Source organism: Thalia democratica, chromosome 1, assembly GCF_965202585.1.
Source record: "Thalia democratica chromosome 1, ktThaDemo2.hap1.1, whole genome shotgun sequence".
Classification (NCBI taxonomy): domain Eukaryota; kingdom Metazoa; phylum Chordata; class Thaliacea; order Salpida; family Salpidae; genus Thalia; species Thalia democratica.
In genome coordinates, this window is record NC_139165.1 from 65,356,599 (window position 1) to 65,376,128 (window position 19,530).

General features: G+C 25.8%; 1 pseudogene; it reads left to right on the forward strand.

The window, feature by feature from the left end:
- The first annotated feature begins 17,853 nt into the window (after positions 1 to 17,853).
- Positions 17,854 to 19,529, forward strand: LOC145835377 (aspartyl aminopeptidase pseudogene; annotated as a pseudogene).
- The last annotated feature ends 1 nt before the right edge of the window (position 19,530 follows it).

Here is a 19,530-nt window from a genome sequence, read left to right on the forward strand (position 1 = left end):
AAATTGATAAATCGTGCAGAAGTTTTACCTTTTTAAAGAAAGCAATGTAAAAATTATTCTTTGTGCAAACCTTGCATCCCTGAGATTTTAAATTCTTTTTACTACAACAACTAAATGTGCTTCTTTTTTACAAAAAGTTTATTAAACACTTGTTTTTATCAAAAAAATTTAAGTAACAAAAATAATAAAACGGGGTAGATCTCATTCATATTTAAAATTTCATAATAAAGAAAATATATAATTTAATTAATTTTTATCACTTTATTGACTTTATAAACTTAGTTTAAAAAAGTTTAAATATATAGTATGAAATACCGTTAAATCAACTAGTTTCTTAACAATCAAAAACCTAACCTAACTTTTTTATTTTCATACTAAATACTGCTTTAAATTAGTTTTATTATGTAAAGTTATTTGAAAATAGTTGTTAATAATTTAAAGTTTGAAATAGCAGTATTTATTCAAGTATATAAGACATTTTTATAGTATATTAAAAAATAAATCTTTTAGTTAAACAAGTGTACGTTTAAATTTTAGAAGTATTTGACTGACTTGACTACGTTTATTATTAATTACTTCTTGACTTAGACAATTCTAATATAGTGTTGAATAATATAAACAAAATCAAAACTTTAGCTTTATATTTGTTAGCTTTTTCGTCTAGATTTAATTAAAATTTCAATTTACTTTGTAGAAATTAAATAAAAATTTTTTTATTTAAATATTTATTTAAAAGTTATTTTAAATAAAACAAAACATAAGTTAGCACACTTTTTTGATAGTTGTAGATAACATTTGTAAGTTGAAAAATCACTTTTTGTAGTATAAGAACTTTTTATTTTATTTGTCATGGCAAGTCAGGGTTTCTAAACATAGTTTATTACACGATTCATAAGTTCAATAACAAATTTTTATACTGATAGAAGTACTTTTTTATTTTTGTAGAAAAAATAATAATTTATGAGATTACATTTAATTAAAAATATTGCAAAAACATTAGTAAGTTTATTGGTAAAAATCTAATACTACCTAAACTGTTTTTTTGCTTGGCTAAAAGTGTTAAGCAGACATGTATAATTCTTAAGAATAGACTGTTGTGTAAAAGATATTTAGATATTAATTAATATGAGATAAACATTAAAAAATTAAACAGATTGAAAAAACTAGTTTGAAAAATAAGAACTACTATTAAAAACAGTGTAGTTTAGAGCGTTTAATACATCGGCACAACTATCTTGCACAACTTTTACATCTTCAAAGTTCAGTTCTTTCTTCCAGTTTAAAGTTTTTTCATTGAGATTCAGCTTTATCTGATTTATTTCTTTTAGAGGTAAAATATCTAAGTCAACAAAATTTAGTACATTTTCAATGGTAGTTAAAGGATTTTCTACTAAGTCTTCGTAACGAATTTTATAGTAAAATTGATCGGGCATATTAGATCCATCTTCAATATTTTTGGACATCAATTTACATATTCTTTCACTTTGACCTTTAATTTGTTGTTTTTCAGTTTTATACAAATGTATTAATGCTCTTGGATCACGCACTAGTTGAATTACTTTTATATTTGCAGGCATTAGATCAGTTATTAAGTTCAAGGACTTAACAAAAGGCTCAGCTATTATCTGAAAAAAAGGTAACATCAACTGAGAGGTTCTACTAAAAACCTGATAAAGATTAAATTAATACATGTATATATATATATGAATTATTCAAATATCATTAAAAACTTAGCTTTTGTAGTAGTTTTCTATAGTTTTTTTAAAAGTAAATTTAATACTGTTTACTGATATAAAATTCGAAAAAGATAGCAAAACACAAAAAAAAACTAGTGACGTTACAATCAATTTACGAAGTAAATACAATATGAATTTTATTTTAGTATTTATTTTTTTTTCATTTCTCTAAAAATATTTTCTTATAAAATTTAGCTAGAAACATTAAATTTTAATTACAAGTAAGTTAACCAAAATATAGAAGTTATTTAATTTGTAAATAGTAAATTCAACACAAATTCCAAACTTTTTCAAAGCATATACGCATCATATATAGACAAAATATACATTATAGTTTAAAAATATTTTAGAATTTGCTAAGACGGTATCTACGAGCCTTTACATTTAAAAATTGCTTTTAAAAAATTAATTAGCTTATAATGAACCAATAAAGAGTTTATTGACGTAAAAACAGTTTTTATAAGCTGTTAAAAATAAAAAAAATAAGTTTATTTAAAGCAACGTAAAGTAACAAGTTATAAAAATGTTTACATTTACAACTGGAAAAAGACTTTTTAAACAGATTTTTTCTAATTTGTTGATTAAAAACGGTAATTCACAACTTTTAGTTTTTTCGGATCTGTTACATAAGCTGGAATCCCTTTCAACAAAATTACTTTTAGCTTTAAAGCAAATATGGTCTTGTTCACAGCGGGCAACTGAATCGTCTAACTTCAGTTTTTTGTTCTGTATCAGAAAAAGAGAGTTTAGGTATTTAAAGTTTATATTAAAACAAAAACAGATGCAAAATGAAAATAAATTTTATGTGTAAAACTTTTAATTTTTCTGATAGTTTGTGTAAAAGTTAACGATAAAAATATATTAGTAGAATTTTTACTTCATTAGTGTTAGATTTTACTCATGACAAGTGAACTTTTTTTTGTATGGCGGAGTTTTATATTAATCTAGTAGTAAAAATAATTTATTCAACTTAGTCTTAAACTATTTTTCAAAATTAATTTACTTGACAAAACTAATTGAAAATATAAGCAAAATAATACTGATGTCAAGATACTTCAAAACTAATAAACTAGTTTACAAAAATCAAAAACTATGACAAAAAATTGTAAGTTTGATAAAAGAGTTTTTATAAATAGCTTTATCAAACCATTTACATAGCTAATTTAGCAAATGAGAAGGTAAGTCTTCTTTTTACTAGCTGCTTAATAACAGTTATCCGAAGTTTACGACAATTCTTAAACTTATATTTGATTTTTTTAACAAAGGTTTAAGTGTAAGCTTCGTTAAGTTTAACTAAATATTATCTTTACAACTAACAATTGCTTGATATTTTTTTGTTACACTGTGAAAATCACAACTCATAATATCTTGCAATAATTTCATTCTGTTCTCAGTTTGTCCAATAGACCATCCAAATGGATGAAGTGGTTCAAAAAGATAAAATACCTGTTGAACATTTTGGTTAAGTCTGTATCAGTAGAAGCCTTTCTTTTCAGAGAAAATAGTTCTAGAAAAATTATAAAGTTTTATACAATTGAAAATAATATTCTACTAAAAATTTTGTTTTCTTTTTTTATTAAATAGTTTGTATGAACATTTGCGTTACTTATCATATTTCGAATATATGAATTAGACCTTCTTTAAAATATTGTCAGTTCTTTTGTCTTTATAATTAAATACAGTTATTAAAACAATTACAAAACTTTATAATAAGGGTTTTAATAGAAGATAAAATAAAACTATTAATTATATATTATAAAGTATCACCAAAAGTTATTTACTATACAAAGTTTGAATAAGAGTAATTCGTTTTGCTCTCTACTAAAATAACTTTTATTGACTAAAAACATATATAATTTTTAAGTTAAGTTATTTAAAATGATAAACATTTAGTTGGTTTTCAACTAAATATGTTTGACTTTTTTGAAGTCGATATGTTTTAAAAATCTTATAACATCTTCGACAATGATTCAGAAACTCGTAAACTTTTTTCAGAATATCGTGTAAGATTTATTTACATCTAACAATTGTAACTTTTAAGTTTAAATTATAACTAATAAAAAGGAACATAAAACAAGTATCAGTATAAAGCTATTTTTTATTAGCAATTTAGAAATACACCATTTATTTTATAAACATTTTTCATACTACTATAGAATTAGCTACCTTAACAAGTAAAACTTTTTAATAGATAAAAAAAATTAACTTTAACAATTATAAGAGTTTCTTTTTTACATTTTTTTCTTAAGTTTGTTTTCTAAATAAAACACTTATTATATTTTCAAAATGTCAAAGTATCACTATACCATAAAGTTTAAATTTATGCTAAATTTATAAAATAAATGACTAACATATCTATAGTTCTAAAATCTAAAAAACTATGATTTAGCATAATGTATATTTATGATTATTGAAAATTTTTTACGAAGATAAGAAATTCATATTTTTGAAAGAGGTATGAAATCAAAAGAAACAAATTATTTGAAAACTTAGTGGCTAAAAATAGTACTTATACTTTTTTCTGAAAAACATCACTCTAAAACAAAGTTATGTTTATAAAGACTAAAAGATGCTTCAAAAGTTAATCATAGTTGTAAATTAATTAAGAATGAATTTGTTTACTACTTGGATATTACCATGATATAAACAAATTTTACAAAGTTACATTAGGGTAGTTGTTAAATATTTGTCCAAAATTATCAGACCCAGACAGCATAATTGAAGTTATAATCAATCCGTCAACCTTGTTGTCCTTCGTATGATTTGTAACTATTTTATTAGTTGATGAGTTCTTTATCTGGTAAATTATTGTAATCAAGCATTTAAAAGATTTAGTAGCAGTGTAATAAAAAAAACAAAGGGGACTAAGTATAAAAATTGCACATGATCAGTTAATCTGAACATACTACGTTCTGAAGTTAAACAGCTCTAACCAAATACCAATGTTACAATGTTTGAAAACATGAATAACAATAATCAGCTACAAAGTGATAACATTTTGACAACCATTATTATGTTATCTCTGTAGTTTTACATATTTAAGAGCTAAACAAAATATTTATATGCAAAACTAACTTTTTAATAAAAAAAAAATTCATTTACAGTAACTTGACATGCGAATTAAAAATCAAGTCTAGTACTGTTCTATCAAACTGGTAGAAAGTTTAATACAGACAAACGAAAAGTGATTAAATTTGATTAACATAATATAACAACTTAAATAAGCCCACCTGTAAAAATCTCTGGTCAAAATATTTATCAAAAGCAATATCTGTATCCGTATTATTAGGTTTAATTTCTAAATTGATACGTTCTAACGTACTAACGTTTTTTTGTTTAACGACAAAAAGAATAATAAAAAAGCAAGAAAAAGCTGACAAAAAGTACTTTTTCTGCTTTAAAAACTTTAAAAATAGTAGGTACATATTCATTTCATATATACTTAACAATTTTTAATCATAAACATTTTAGAATACAACTAAGCTGTCAAAAAATCGTAAAGCGGAAAATTTTTTTTTTTAACACAACGCCTGTAACTTATCACTTTCATTCAATATTTTACCTTATTGTTTTAAACAAAAATGAATAAATCTGCAATAATATAATTTGTTAATTAAACTTTCGATCATAATAAGTTGTAAGTTAAACAAATTTTTATAGTAAAATACTATTAAAAGTTATTTATGACTAAAACACAGGTTTTTAGTTTTTTTAATAATTGTTATATATATAATTTTGATAGCTTTTAAGTTACTTAAAAACATAAATTAAAATTTTATTTTACTTTTATACTTACAACTCTTTATAATTCAAAATGTAAATAGCACTAAAGGCTACCATAGTTTAAAATAGAAAATAAAAACTTCTGGTTATAAAAATCATCCGTTTTTTGTTTAAATATACTAAAACACTAATGGTTTTAAACAAACTGTACACGCCTTAAAATAAATTAAAATTTGAAACTTATTGAGTAAAAAATTGTTTATTATGCAATAAATTAGTTTTAAAAAAAGTCCGAAAAAGTTGGCAGGGAAATGTATTGTTAAAGTAAGCTTATCTTTTAATTAATTTATTTTTTATTAAAGAAACTGTTTATGAATTATAAAAAAAAGATGGTTTATAAACTAAAGTTGAACATAAAAATAACATACTAAAATTATTAAATTTGATATTTAATTTACTAGAATTAACTATTAAATTTTTTTAAATAAACGTCTTTAGAAATTTCAACGCATATTTCTTAAGTGATGCAGAAAAAATGAAATGAAGCAAAATTTAGGTTTAGTTTGCTGATGGCTCATTTTTACTAAACTAAACTAAAAATAAGTGTTAAAAAAGGGAAACAGCTAGTGCTTCATTCGAAACCCATGATTAGAAAAAGTCATTAAAACTTTACAAATCTTCAAAGAAAAGTTTAATTCTCTTAAATTTACAAAAAATACTTGAGCTTGTATTCTTTAAATGTTTTTTTTTTTTGTAACGAATACTGTTTATAATCAGTTCAACTTTTTCATTTTAACTAAAAAAACTAAAAACTAATAAGTAAAACTTAAAACTCAAATCTAAAACTTTTTTTAACTCTATATCTATAATAAAAGCTATTTCTGTAATTTCTAAAAGAACTAAGTTTAGAAAAACTGTAGTAAAGTTTTTCATAAAAGTGGTTAATATTTTTTTTTTATTGCTACTAATGTTTAAAATTAAATAGTAAAATCTTAAAACGCTTTTTTTTTTTAATTTTTTAACTTTTTTTTACACACTATAACAGTATAAATTTTACAAAAAACAGTTTTGAAACGATATAATCTAGTTTTTAGTTAATAATATATTTTCTAGTACAAAAATACTCAAGTGAAATAGTTGACGGCATAACTTAATTTTTTTTTAAGTTCTAGGAACTTAAATTAAATTTCTATACTTAATTTCAAAAGTACAAAATGAATTTATATTTGTATGTCTACATAGTCACAATACTTCGTCTACCTTAAGAAAAGCTGAGATCAGTTTACCATCAAAACAAAATTTCCGAGAAAATTAATGAACAGTTTCGTTCTTTTAAGTTTTATAGGCATACATAGACGCAAGATATCACTGTTTCAGCTGTACCTAGCGGAATTAATTACATTAAAAGAAAAAATTATAATTGAAAAAACTAAACTATAAAAATCTCAAAGTTTTACGCATTATCAGTTTCACTGTGAGATACTGTTTTTTATGGTTATTCAATTATTTAACTTTAAGTAATATTTGTTGCTGAAATGTTCTTGCCATTATCCACTAAGCACCAGACTTCACCGCACGACCATCAACAACAGTTTGCGACACAGTCAACAACCGACTCCGTACTTTTTATGACTCACATTAATAAACAGTTACGATGAATTTATAAACTCTATGTGTTTAAGATACATACTTGAATATACCAATGTAAGACATTTTTTTTAGTTTGTACTAAATATTGTCATAAAGCTTAAAAAATTGTGAAAAAAATAAGTGTTTTATAGGAGAATTTTAAAATACTTTGTCACGCTAAATTATCTAAAACTACAAAAACAAATTAAATGATTTTATACTTTTGTTAGATTAACTTCGCTTAATTGGTGAACGTACTGATGTTTTAAACTTTGAAACTACAGACTTTGTTATAAGTAAAAAAATAAAACTTCGTATAAATAAGTTATATTTATATACTATTTTCAATAACTAGTGTTCATCTGATAACAATGTAATTATAAGTAGTTTATGCTTTATTAGTTTTCAATATCAATAAACTAACTTCAACTTAACCAGTAAAAAAAAAACTTACGTTGTTATGAAAAATGCTCCACTTCTCAATATGATCTTCACTAAAAAAAAGAGTCTGTTGTTTACAATAGTAGTCAAAAGATAAAAAACACAGTTTTTCTAATAGATTTGAAAATAATATTCAGTTAAATGCTATTTTTCTGCATCAAAACTAGTTTGAAAAAAATTCAGAAATTAAAACATGTTGTATACCTTCTTTTATTACTAATTGATTTATTTTAAATAAACAGTGTGAAAAGTACTGAAATTAATTTGTATAGTAGAAATTAACAGTTAGTAATAAAACTATTAACTATACAAACTTTAAATCCTCTAAATTGGTCAAGCTGTGTTATTTACATCATACACCATTGTTGCTAAGTACGAGTCTGCTTAGCTACAAACTTAGTAAAGCTTACAGTACATAGTTATAAATGATAAATAATGAATTTTACCACACGACAAACCACAACAGCATCCGAGACAACCTACGACCGCCTATTTTTTTTTGATGATGGCTGAAATAAACACAGGTTTAACAAATATAAATGGATATCTTTTACAGGTTTTTTTTGGTAAAAAGCAAGGTTTATTTTAGTCAAAATTGATAGTAAAGGCCATATTTTATATAAATTTAAACTTTGTAGACTTAGCACTTAGCTTAATAACTAAAATACATGAAATATACAAAAACATTAAAGTAGAATTCTGTTTACTGGTATGCATTATTTTAATTTAAAACTAAAGGTTTTTTATTTGTTTTAGATAGTGCATAATCCGCACAAAACTTTTTTCATAAAATCATAAAATTATAAGCTAAAGTTGTAAAAATTGTTTGCACATGCTTATAGAAAGTTCACCAATCAAGAAAGCTTCTTAATATTTATTTCTTAAAATAAAACTTAGTAGTTTGCTTTTAGATGAACAAAATTTTAAATGCTTTATCCGTAAAAGAATTAAATAAAGTCGTTGCCCGTTGGTGCAATTTAAATAGTTTATTAAGACAACATTTTAAGTGGTTAATATGCCAAAAAGTCTTTAATTATATAGTTTTTGAAAAATTAAATTAACAGTAAGAATTGAAAAGTCACGAACTATTTAAGTCAAATAGTGCTTATATTTAAAATTTTACTGCAAAATTTACAATATCTTTTTTTAAGCAACTATGCACTAAAACATACGAAATTTCAATACTATTTTGGGTTACAACACCTTGTTCTCTGTTGAGTTTGGGTTTAACTTATAATAAAGTTTACATCTAAGTAAAACAAAATTTTTGAAAACATCTCGAAAAAAAATAACAATGTTTAAAATACTACTTTGTAATATTTTTATGTTAAAGTTATTTTCTAATAAATCAAAAAAAAATTGTTTAAAATATAGACCCTGTCTAGTTAGACATAGACTGATACAGTAGTTTCAAAAGAATTAAAAAAAAATGCACCAAATGTAGTATAATATAAAAGCTGTTTTAATTTTTAAAGTTATTTTTATTGTACAACTAGTATTGATCGCTTTTTATTTCTAATCTTATTAACTTTCAAGTTACTAAAACTTGATTTTTTCAAAAAAAATAAATAAGTGCTTTTAAAATAAACTACAAATACCATTTTAAAGAAAAATTGTTCATTGAACAACAGATAAAGCGTTAAAAAAATTTGTTTTAATTTAAGGTCCTGTAAGAAAAAGTTTTTCGGTATCGAGATCGACATCGAGTCATACACCAAGGATTCAGTTTAAATATTTTCTAGGACAAAAAAAACTCAAAATTTTTTCTTACTTTTATTAACTTCAAATCTTTTAAAATGCTCAAGAAAAAAGAAAGAAAAAATGACTCTGGTCGGAACTGATAGGGTGGCGTGGGAGTCATGAGTCACGTGAGTATACCATATATAAGACTCAGATAGTATCTGCAAACAGGTGATTTCCCTATAAGAAGATAGTAGAAGGAACAATGGGAAAAATTCAAGTTAAGTTATTTTACCCAACATATTGTTTATTGAACACAAAAATTTGCTCAAAATATTTGGTCATAGGACCTGGTGCACCATAAAACCTTTCGGTCATCGAGTCGCACAGCACTTGGATACCTTTTGACGTCTCGTCCAGGACATAAACTTTCACATCTACTGAATACTTAATAACTATCTGTATTTATATACCAATTCTTAATAATATTCAAATGATGAATACTCTGTTAAACCTAGTATTTCTGAACTAAACAATGAGAGTTACTTAGATTTTTATAGTGTGAAATTTAACAAAAAAAATTGTATTAGTATTGTTTTTATGAATATAAGAAGCTTAAATGCAAATATATATAAAATTGAGGAATTTTCTAATAGTAATCAATCTGGTGGTGTTGCATTTTTTGTTAGAGCTTGTCACTCTTATGAGGTTGTATAGAAGGTGTGTCTTTTGAACAGTGTGATGTAGATGACCTGTGGATCTCTCTTAAACTTGATAATAATAAATCTTTTATAGTCGGTAATGTATATAGACATCCAACCACTGCATTTGATACTTTTAAAGAAAATTTCCTTAAAGTTTTAGGCCTATTAAATGAAAAGAATAAATATTATATAATTGGTGGTGATATAAATATAAACTTGACTAATGGAGATCAGCATACTTGTGACTATTTGAATTGTGTTTCTAGTGCTGGTGCTTTGCAATTTGTTGATTCGCCAACTAGGTATTCTGCTGATTATTCTTCTAGTTCTTTGATTGATCATATTTATTCTAATTTTGATTGTGAAAAGCTAAATGTCAATGTTGTGGATTATGATATATCTGATCATATGCCTGTTATCTGTGAAATTAAATGCAAAATGTCCAAAAATAAATATTGTGATCTGAGGTCCCTTCAGGACTTCAGTAAGTTTGAAGTTGAATCTTTTCTGAATGATTTGAGTGTGAAATTGAGAAACATGAATCTGTGTGCTGTAGATGGTGAAGATGTTAATAAATGTTGGGATGAGTTTGAGAGTATTTTTAGTGGGACGGTATTTGATCATGCTCCAGTCAAAATATTAAGTAAAAAAGAACAAAAATTAAAAGCCAAACTGTGGATAACAAAAGGTATACTTATCTCAATTAACTTTAAAAACTTAATGTTTAAATTTGCTATTAAGGATAAAACAAAACAATTTTCTGTTTCTTTTAAAAAATATCGAAATATATTAAACAGAGTAATAGAATGTTCTAAAAGACTTTATTATAAACAAGTAGTTAAAAAGAATAAACAAAATAGTAAAAAATTATGGAAAGTTGTGAATGACATCGTTTCCACTAAATCTACGTCTAGTTGTAAAATTAAAGGTGTGCTTGATGAGTGTGGTAAAATTGTGAATGACCCAAAATGTATAGGCAATCTAATGAATAAAAATTTTGTAAATATTGCTGACAATTTCTTAAATGAGAGAAAAGATGTTGTTGATGTCAAGAATGATGAGTATTTTTCTGATTCAGTAAAAAATGATTTTGTCTTTGATGAAATTTCTGATAATGAGATTATGAATTATATCAAAACTATGAATCCAAATAAGAGTGTGCGTTCAGATGTCCCTAGTATACGTTTTGTGAAGGTTAGTGCAAAAATTATTTCTCCTTATCTTTCTAAATTGTATAATAAATTTGTTGAGTATGGTGTGTTTCCGGAGTCGCTCAAATTTGCTGAGGTAATCCCAATTTATAAATCTGGTAAAAAAAATGACAAAAATAACTACAGACCTAATTCTCTTTTATCCCCATTTTCAAAAATTTTTGAGTTTTTAGTGTGTGAGAGATTGAAAAAATTCTTTTTGTTGAATGAGGTACTGCATGAGAAACAATATGGGTTTAGAAAAAATAGTACGACTGAACTGACTGTGAATCAGATTGTTGATGAGTTAATTGAGGCTGGTGAGAAAAAATTGATAAATTGCTCTGTATTTTTGGATTTGGCTAAAGCTTTTAACACGGTAAATCACAAAGTTTTAGTATCTAAACTAAAAAATTATAATATAAAAGGTACAATGTTAAATTTATTAAAAGACTATTTAAATGATAGAAGCCAATCAACTGTCATAAATAATGTTGTGTCTGAGCGTGAAATTGTGAATGTTGGAATACCACAAGGTTCTTGTTTGGGTCAATTGTTGTTTCTTATGTATTCTGATATTTTTTACTCTACTGAGATAAATATGAGATTGTTTGCTGATGATGCCTGCTTGAGCTACCAACATAGTGACCCTGAGTATTTAAATGAAGTTATTAATAAAGAGCTGGTTAAAGTTGATAAATGGTTGCGTGATAATAAACTTTTTATTAATTATTCAAAAACAAAATTTTTGCTTTTCAATAAAACTTCAAAAAGTTGTGAATTTAGTGTGAATGTTAATGGCTTTCTTATTGAGCAGAGTGATAGTATAAAATACTTGGGTGTGGTTTTGGATGATAAGCTGAATTGGAAGAAACATTTGAGTTCTTTGAAATCGAAATTGTCTAGGAGTTGTTATGTTTTGTCAAAATTGAGATATTATTTGGATACGAGTACTTTGATAATGGTGTATTATAGTTTGTTTTATCCGCACATCCAATATTGTATATCTGCTTAGGGTGGTGCTGCTGACTGTTACTTAAAACCAATTGTTTGTATGCAAAAAAGAATAATTAGGTATGTTTGTCGTGTGCCTGCCTTGACCACAACAAACCCTTTGTTTGAAAAAACTGGTGTACTAAAATTAAATGATGTGTATAGATTGCAAATTTGTAAGTTGATGCGTAATACTATAACAGGATTTGATGTAGAACACAATAGATTTACACTTGCTAGCTCTATTCACTCACACAATACAAGATTTTCAAAGAAAAAGAATTTTATAACTGAAAGACCTAGAACAAGACTTGGCCTAAACTGCTTTAGGTATTTGGGTCCCAAGTTTTGGTCTAGTGTCCCTGAAACTTTTAAAAACTTAAAAAAAGATTGTTTTAAATTTAAATATAAAAATTTTTTGTTGAGTAACTACAAGGAGTAGATCTAGAGTGCTTCTGCAAATATGTTTTGTTTGTGTTGAAATTTTGTTGATGTTATTGGGGCATCAGATTGTAGTGTGTTGGTCTTTATTTTTTGAATGTCCTGTTAATGTAAGAGTGATTGTTATAAAATATTGAAATAAATTTTGTTTATTGTTAATATATTTTATTTGTTTTTCATTTTGTTATTGTGTTAGATTTAAGATAGATCATTTCATTTATTAAAATTTTATTTATTTATATATATATTTTTTTTAATATTTATTTTTATTTTTATTAGATATTATAAGTAAAAGTTTAAATTTAGTACAAAATGTTTATTTTTTTTTTAGTTTGTTTATTTATTTAATATCTATTTTATTTATTTTACTTACTTATTTATTTTATTTATTTGTTTATTTTTTTTTTTTGAGTTTTGAACCAAGTTAATACTAAAGAAGTTGTAAAACACTTATTATTTTATTGATTTTAGTGTTAATGTATATATATATATTTTATTTTTTTTAATACAAATAGTTACTTTTTTTCCTACTTACAGTTTTTCTTTAGTCTAGCTTGTTTTTTCTACAACTAAATACTTAAAATTAGATATTGGTTTATCTGAGTTTGCAACAGCTGATTGTGAGTTCACACTGTTGGCGGTGATCACATGATTGGATTGTTGATGTGTTTTTTGTTGTAGCGCCGGTGGATACTTACTTGGGGATTTGAGCTTCATCGTTTTCCCACACTTTGTGGTTTTTGATGTTGAGATTTTAGCCTTGTGAGTGTTTGCCAAATGGCGTGTCACCAAGGGTTTTGTTTTTTTGAATAAAGGGTTAGGATTAGTTTTTTATTTTCGGTTAGTTAAACATTTTTGTTTTTTTTGTTTTTAGACAGATTTAGTTTTATTTTTAATTAAAAAGTAATTTTTTTTTTCTTAGTAAATTTAAAAGATAGAGCAGGTGGAATAACACGTGATGAGCTGAAACTCACTTGCATGACCTTCAGAAAACGTTTATCGTTGTAGAGGGGAGAGTGGGTTTCTTCTGATGTTTTTCTACCTTTAAAAAAAAAAATACTATTTCTTTGAAATAATTGTACAACTTATGGATTGTGTCAGTTTGTCTTATTGTTGTCGTTTATTCAGAAAGTATTTTATTTATTATTAGTTTGATGTTAATTTTTAAGGGGCAGATAGAATTACATGTGATGTAGCACCTACTTGCTTGACCTTTAAAAAACTCTTATTGAGGGAAGAGTAAGATTGATGTTTTTCTAATAAAAAACTATATCTAGTGAATATTAAAGTATACTCACTTAACTGTTCTAACAGCATTGAAATTCACTCAAGATTACAAGTTTAAAATAAGTTAAAATATTAATAACTATAGTTGTACAATATTATAATACTTTATATACAATAATCGGTAATTACCTAGGATGATGTTGCACCAATATCAAACTGAAAATATGTTATATTCGATGTCATTTTTAACCATATATTTAGGCTTAAAATTTATATTTTATAAATACATATATAAAATTAAACTTGTTTATTTTAAACTAATAAAACTTAAATATTTAATCTTTTTTGTTTGACATTATACATCGATTATATCAATACAATAGTTTATATTGATTAAGGTATTGTAATATCAAGTTAAATAAAGTCAATTAAATATTTTAGTTTTTAATAAATAAATTCAATTCTATTTATATAGTGTATATTTTCAATTCTTACTATGTATTTTAAAGCTTATTTAAAACAAAGTATCTTTTTAGATTAAACATATTAGGTTTAAAACTTTGATTTTTACCTTATAGTTATGGTTAAAAAAGACATCTACAATATACTTTCAGTTTAATATTGGTGCAACATCATCCTTGGTAATTACCTAATAATCCTCTTGTTGATAAAAAATAATAGAGATCTCTCCTTTAAAAAAAGGAGAACAAAAAATGAGAATTGACAGAAGACTATCTTTAATTTAATTTGATTATAAAAGTAGACAAGAAAACTTTAAATTTCCAATACCTGGGAGAAACTTATAAAAAATACAATTGGAAAATATGATTTAAGGTTTTATTCAAGAAAAATAGTTTGTTTTTATGATCAACTTCTTTTATTAAGCTAGTAAGTTCAGAATTAAACGGTATTAGACTTTTTTTTGCTGGGCAAATTAAAATAAAGTGCTGTAACAAAAACAATTCTTTATATACACAGTTCAAATTTTGCAGGCTTGTTGTTAAATGTACAATCTAGTACACATTTGTCTTTGAAAGTTTTTATCTAATGTATTAAATTTTTTACAAGCGTTGACTGCAGATCTAAGGTCACTTCTGATTGATTAATATTTCACTTTTTTTTTATTCTAAGTTTCAAGTAATAAAACTTATCTCTTTGGGTTTATTTTTTATATATTTGGGTAAGGTGGGTTAGGGATAAAGGTATAGATGTTATTAATATTCTTTTGTATTATCATTTTACCTCATTTCAATAATATTATGAGTGAAAATATTTTTAAAACCATACAACTGCATTCAACCCATTTTACAATTGTCTAAAACAGGGGACGACAGCCAGTTTCCTAAGAAAAATAATAATTCCTAGCAAACCCTTCCTTTTTTAACGCATACATAACGGCTGTTGATTCTTTTAAGCACAGCCTACAAACAGGGTTGTTACCATCTGCTATTGGCTGTGCTCTTTTTATCACCTCCAAAGTTAATTTAGAATCTTTGTTTTAGCGCTTAAGGCCGCAAACATACTTCAAAAGCTCAGTTTCATTTTTGTATAGACCACCTTTAAAGGATTTTTGTATATTTGTTTATTTGTATTTAGTAGATTACGAACTAATAATGAAAAAATGCGGTTACAATTATACACTTAATTTCAAAACAACAGAGCAAAAAAAAAACAAAACGACCAATAAAAGTAAAAGAAAGCAAAATATAATTTTGTATAGTCCCCCATTCTGCACTTCAGTTAAAACAAACATTGGCATAGAATTTATTAATCTAGTAAAAAAACATTTCAACGAAAATAACCCATTATCAAAGATATTTAACAAATATAATATGCGAATCAGTTAGTAATGTATGGAAAATTTGGAGAGATTAATTAAGTCACATAATCAAAGGATTTTAAACAAAAGTAATTTAATCAAAAATCAGTGTAATTGCCCTGGTGGCTGTAAATATATTTTGAAGGGGGGCAATTGCCGGTCAGAGAACATTATTTACAAGGCAACAGTTAACTCTGACCTTGTGCTCCACTCAATTCAGATTTCGGTATGCTAACCATAAAAAATCCTTTAAAGGTGGTGTATACGAAAATGAAACTGAGCTTTCAAAGTATGTTTGCGGCCAAAAGCACTAAAACATTTATTTTAAAATAACTTGGGAGGTGATAAAAAGAGCACAGCCAATAGCAGATGGTAACAACCCTGTTTGTAGGCTGTGCGTAAAAGAATCAACAGCCGTTATGTATGCGTTAAAAAAGGAATGTTGTTTAAATAAGAGGAGTGAATTTCATATTATCCTGTCAATATATGAAAAAGCTCCTCTTAAAATACAACAAATTTTGAAGCATTTTGTAGTAAATTAACTGTTGTTTTCGTTAATTTTAGTTGTTTGATTAGTTAGATGGTAGATCGATTTTTGTAATGTACAATGTTCAATTCTTACATCATATTGTTTTTGTTTTTGTTGTAAACTTTTGCATCTTTGTTTACCAAAGTGCTTTTTATTTTAAATATGAACTGGCTGAAGATTAAAGACAATCTTTTTTGTTATTATGAAACATATGTTCCAGTATTTTTAAAATCGTACATTTCAATAAATTACCTATATATATATATATATACCACAGATGTTTTTGTGTAAAAACTTTATTCGGACTAACGGCGGTTCACTGCTCTCAAATAAATTTACGAACAGATATACGGAGTCTCAAAAAAGCTCTAAGAATAGTTTTTATTCTTAGAGCTATCTTAGAGCTTTTTTGAGACTTCGTAGATTAGCTTATCAGGATCTCCAGGATTTAACGCCTTTTAACGTTAAATCTTACATAAACATGGCTTTTCCTTTTAATTATAAAAAAAACATGAAGTATAAGTAGTTTGCACCAGAAGCAAAATACTTATTTTTAGAATTTGTAAAAACTAAGGATAGTTTTTAGTCACTGAGAACATTTTTTTGACTCAAAGACAGGCAACGGTGCATATAAGATAAAAAAGGTATTAAAAATAAATACATATAAATTGTTCAATTAATTTTTATATTTGTTGCAAGCTTTAATTTTTATATAAAATTAAGAAACATTTCTTGAGACTTTTGAATTAAAAGTTAACAAAAATTGACAGCATTAAATTTATATAACTTCTGAAATACTTGAAGCAGCAAATAAACTAATCCAGTTATAAAGATACCCAGTTCCATTAAACAATTCCTCTTAGTTTAATTTTCTAGTAACCAAATATTTAATTATTGCTTGATAACACAATGTGCATGACTCGTTTTATTTTAAAAAGCAGCTTAGGCAGCATTATTAAAAATCATTCTGGTTACCTTTGAGTAATTAAAGTTTAATATTGAAGCTTAACCTTCAAAAACAGATGTAGAGTTGTTTTCAATATTTGAATAGCATCAGGGTTGCCACACACTCACAATAGCTCAGGACAGTTTGAAATATTTTTAATGTTTTATTTGATTGAATAATTTAGACTAACTCAGGTTAGTTTAGACAGTTAATTTTTGTAAAAAAATTGATCAAAAATGTAAATTTTGAAATTGTAATTTTTTAAAGCCTATAACTTAAAATGCTGATCAAGTATTAAATTATTGTTTGAAGCAGTTTTTTGTACATCAACTTACTTACATAATTTTCTTAAATGTACATCAATATATAAAAATATGTTACAATTAGAAAAAATCAATACTTTTAAAACTACATATAATAATAAATTTGGCTTTCATCTTTAGTCTTTATGTATTTGGTATTTAAACAACCAACTAATTTATTGCAAATTAACTATTTTTTTTTTGTTTAAATAAATGTCTGTATGTGAAAAATATTATACTTTATCTTTAAAAAATAAAGTTGTCAATTATGTTTAACTGTTTGCTAAATAAATAAACTATGATACTTTAGAGGAGCTCTCTTTGATTGCTAATTGTATATAAGCTTTAATATTTGTCTTATAATTTAAAATTTTTATAGTAAATAAAAAATAAATAATTTAATTTTGTATATTTTAATATACCTAATCATCACCAGTAAAAAACTTAAATAAAAAATAAATTCTACTATAAAACTGTATTAATAAACAGACAAACTAAATAAAAATGACAAGTATAACAAGAGGTTCGGCCCTTAAAGTTGCAAAAGACTTCATGAAATTTGTTGACTTAAGTCCTTCACCTTACCACGTTGTACATGAGTGTAAAACACGTTTACTAGCTGCAGGTTTTAGAGAAGTAAAGTCTCATCATACTGACTGGAAAATAAAACCTAATGAAAAAGTGTTTGTCACTAAAAATAGTTCTTCAATTGTAGCATGTGCTGTTGGAGCTGATTGGAAACCAGGAAATGGTTTTACTATGCTTGGTGCACATACTGATAGCCCTGCTCCCAGAGTAAAAGTTGTTAGTAAGCGTTTGAAGGAAGGATTTGTCCAAGTTGGTACAGAATGCTATGGTGGTGGTAACTGGGTTTCCTGGTTTGATAGAGATTTGAAAGTTGCTGGCCGAGTTCTTATGCGAGAAAATAGTGGAAAAATTACATCAAAACTAATTGATGTTGATCGTCCTGTCATGCGAATTCCACACTGTGCCATTCATTTGTTGAGAACAATTAATGAAAAGTTTTCTGTAAACAAAGAAACAGAACTGATTCCTGTAATTGCAACTGCAGTTAAAGCAGAACTAGAAAAGAAAGAAGCAGATGTTCCAGATTGGGAGAAAAGACATCATAGCGTACTAATGAACATGATTGCTGAGGAAGCTGGTGTTTCACCTGAATCAGTGATTGACTTTGACCTTTTTTTAGCTGATCACCAACCATCTGCTATTGGTGGAGCAAATGATGATTTCATATTTGCACCAAGAATTGACAATTTGCTTAGTATGTATGCAGGATTAGAAGGGTTCATTGATTCTTTGGACAATGATAGTTTGTCAAAAGAGGGAAACATCCGAATGTTAGTTGGCTATGACAATGAAGAAGTTGGGTCACGGTCTGCTCAAGGAGCAGGTTCTTCATTCACAGAACAAGTTATGCGTCGAATGTGTTACAGCTCAGCCAATCAACTTTCTTTTGAGGAGAGTATCAGCAAGTCTATGCTACTCAGTGCAGACAATTGTCATGCTATTCACCCAAATTATCCAAGCAAATATGAAAGCAAAATGAAGCCAACATTAGAAGGTGGACCAGTTGTGTCAACAAGTGGCAACCAAAACTTTGCCACTACAGTTGTTACTTCAACAATTATAAAGGAAATTGCTAAAAATGCTGGTATTGATATGCAAGAGTGCATGGGAAGAAATGACGTTCCAAGTGGCTCAACAATTGGACCAGTGATGGGAGCAAAGCTTGGAATTAAAACAGCTGATGTTGGTGCTTCTCAGCTTAGCATGCATTCATGCAGAGAGATGTGTGGTGTGATGTCACCTGAACAGTGCACTTTTCTTTACAACAACTATTTCAAAAACTACCCAAAAGTTAACAGCCAAGTTGATGATGGCCTTGATTAAACATTTAGATTTTTTAATTTCCACATGTAGAATTTAATTTTATACAAAAAAGCTTTCTACTAGTACCTTGTTTTTTAGGAAAACTACTAAACTTTATATATTTTTATACAATTATAATTTAGAAAATTAAAAAATAGTTATAGGTATGTTTAAATCTTTAAAAAACTAATTTGTCAGTTTGTTGAGCGTTTTAGATACTAGCTACTAATAATTTTTAAATCTTTTATAAAATTTTAATGGTCTTAAATAAATTTTAGAC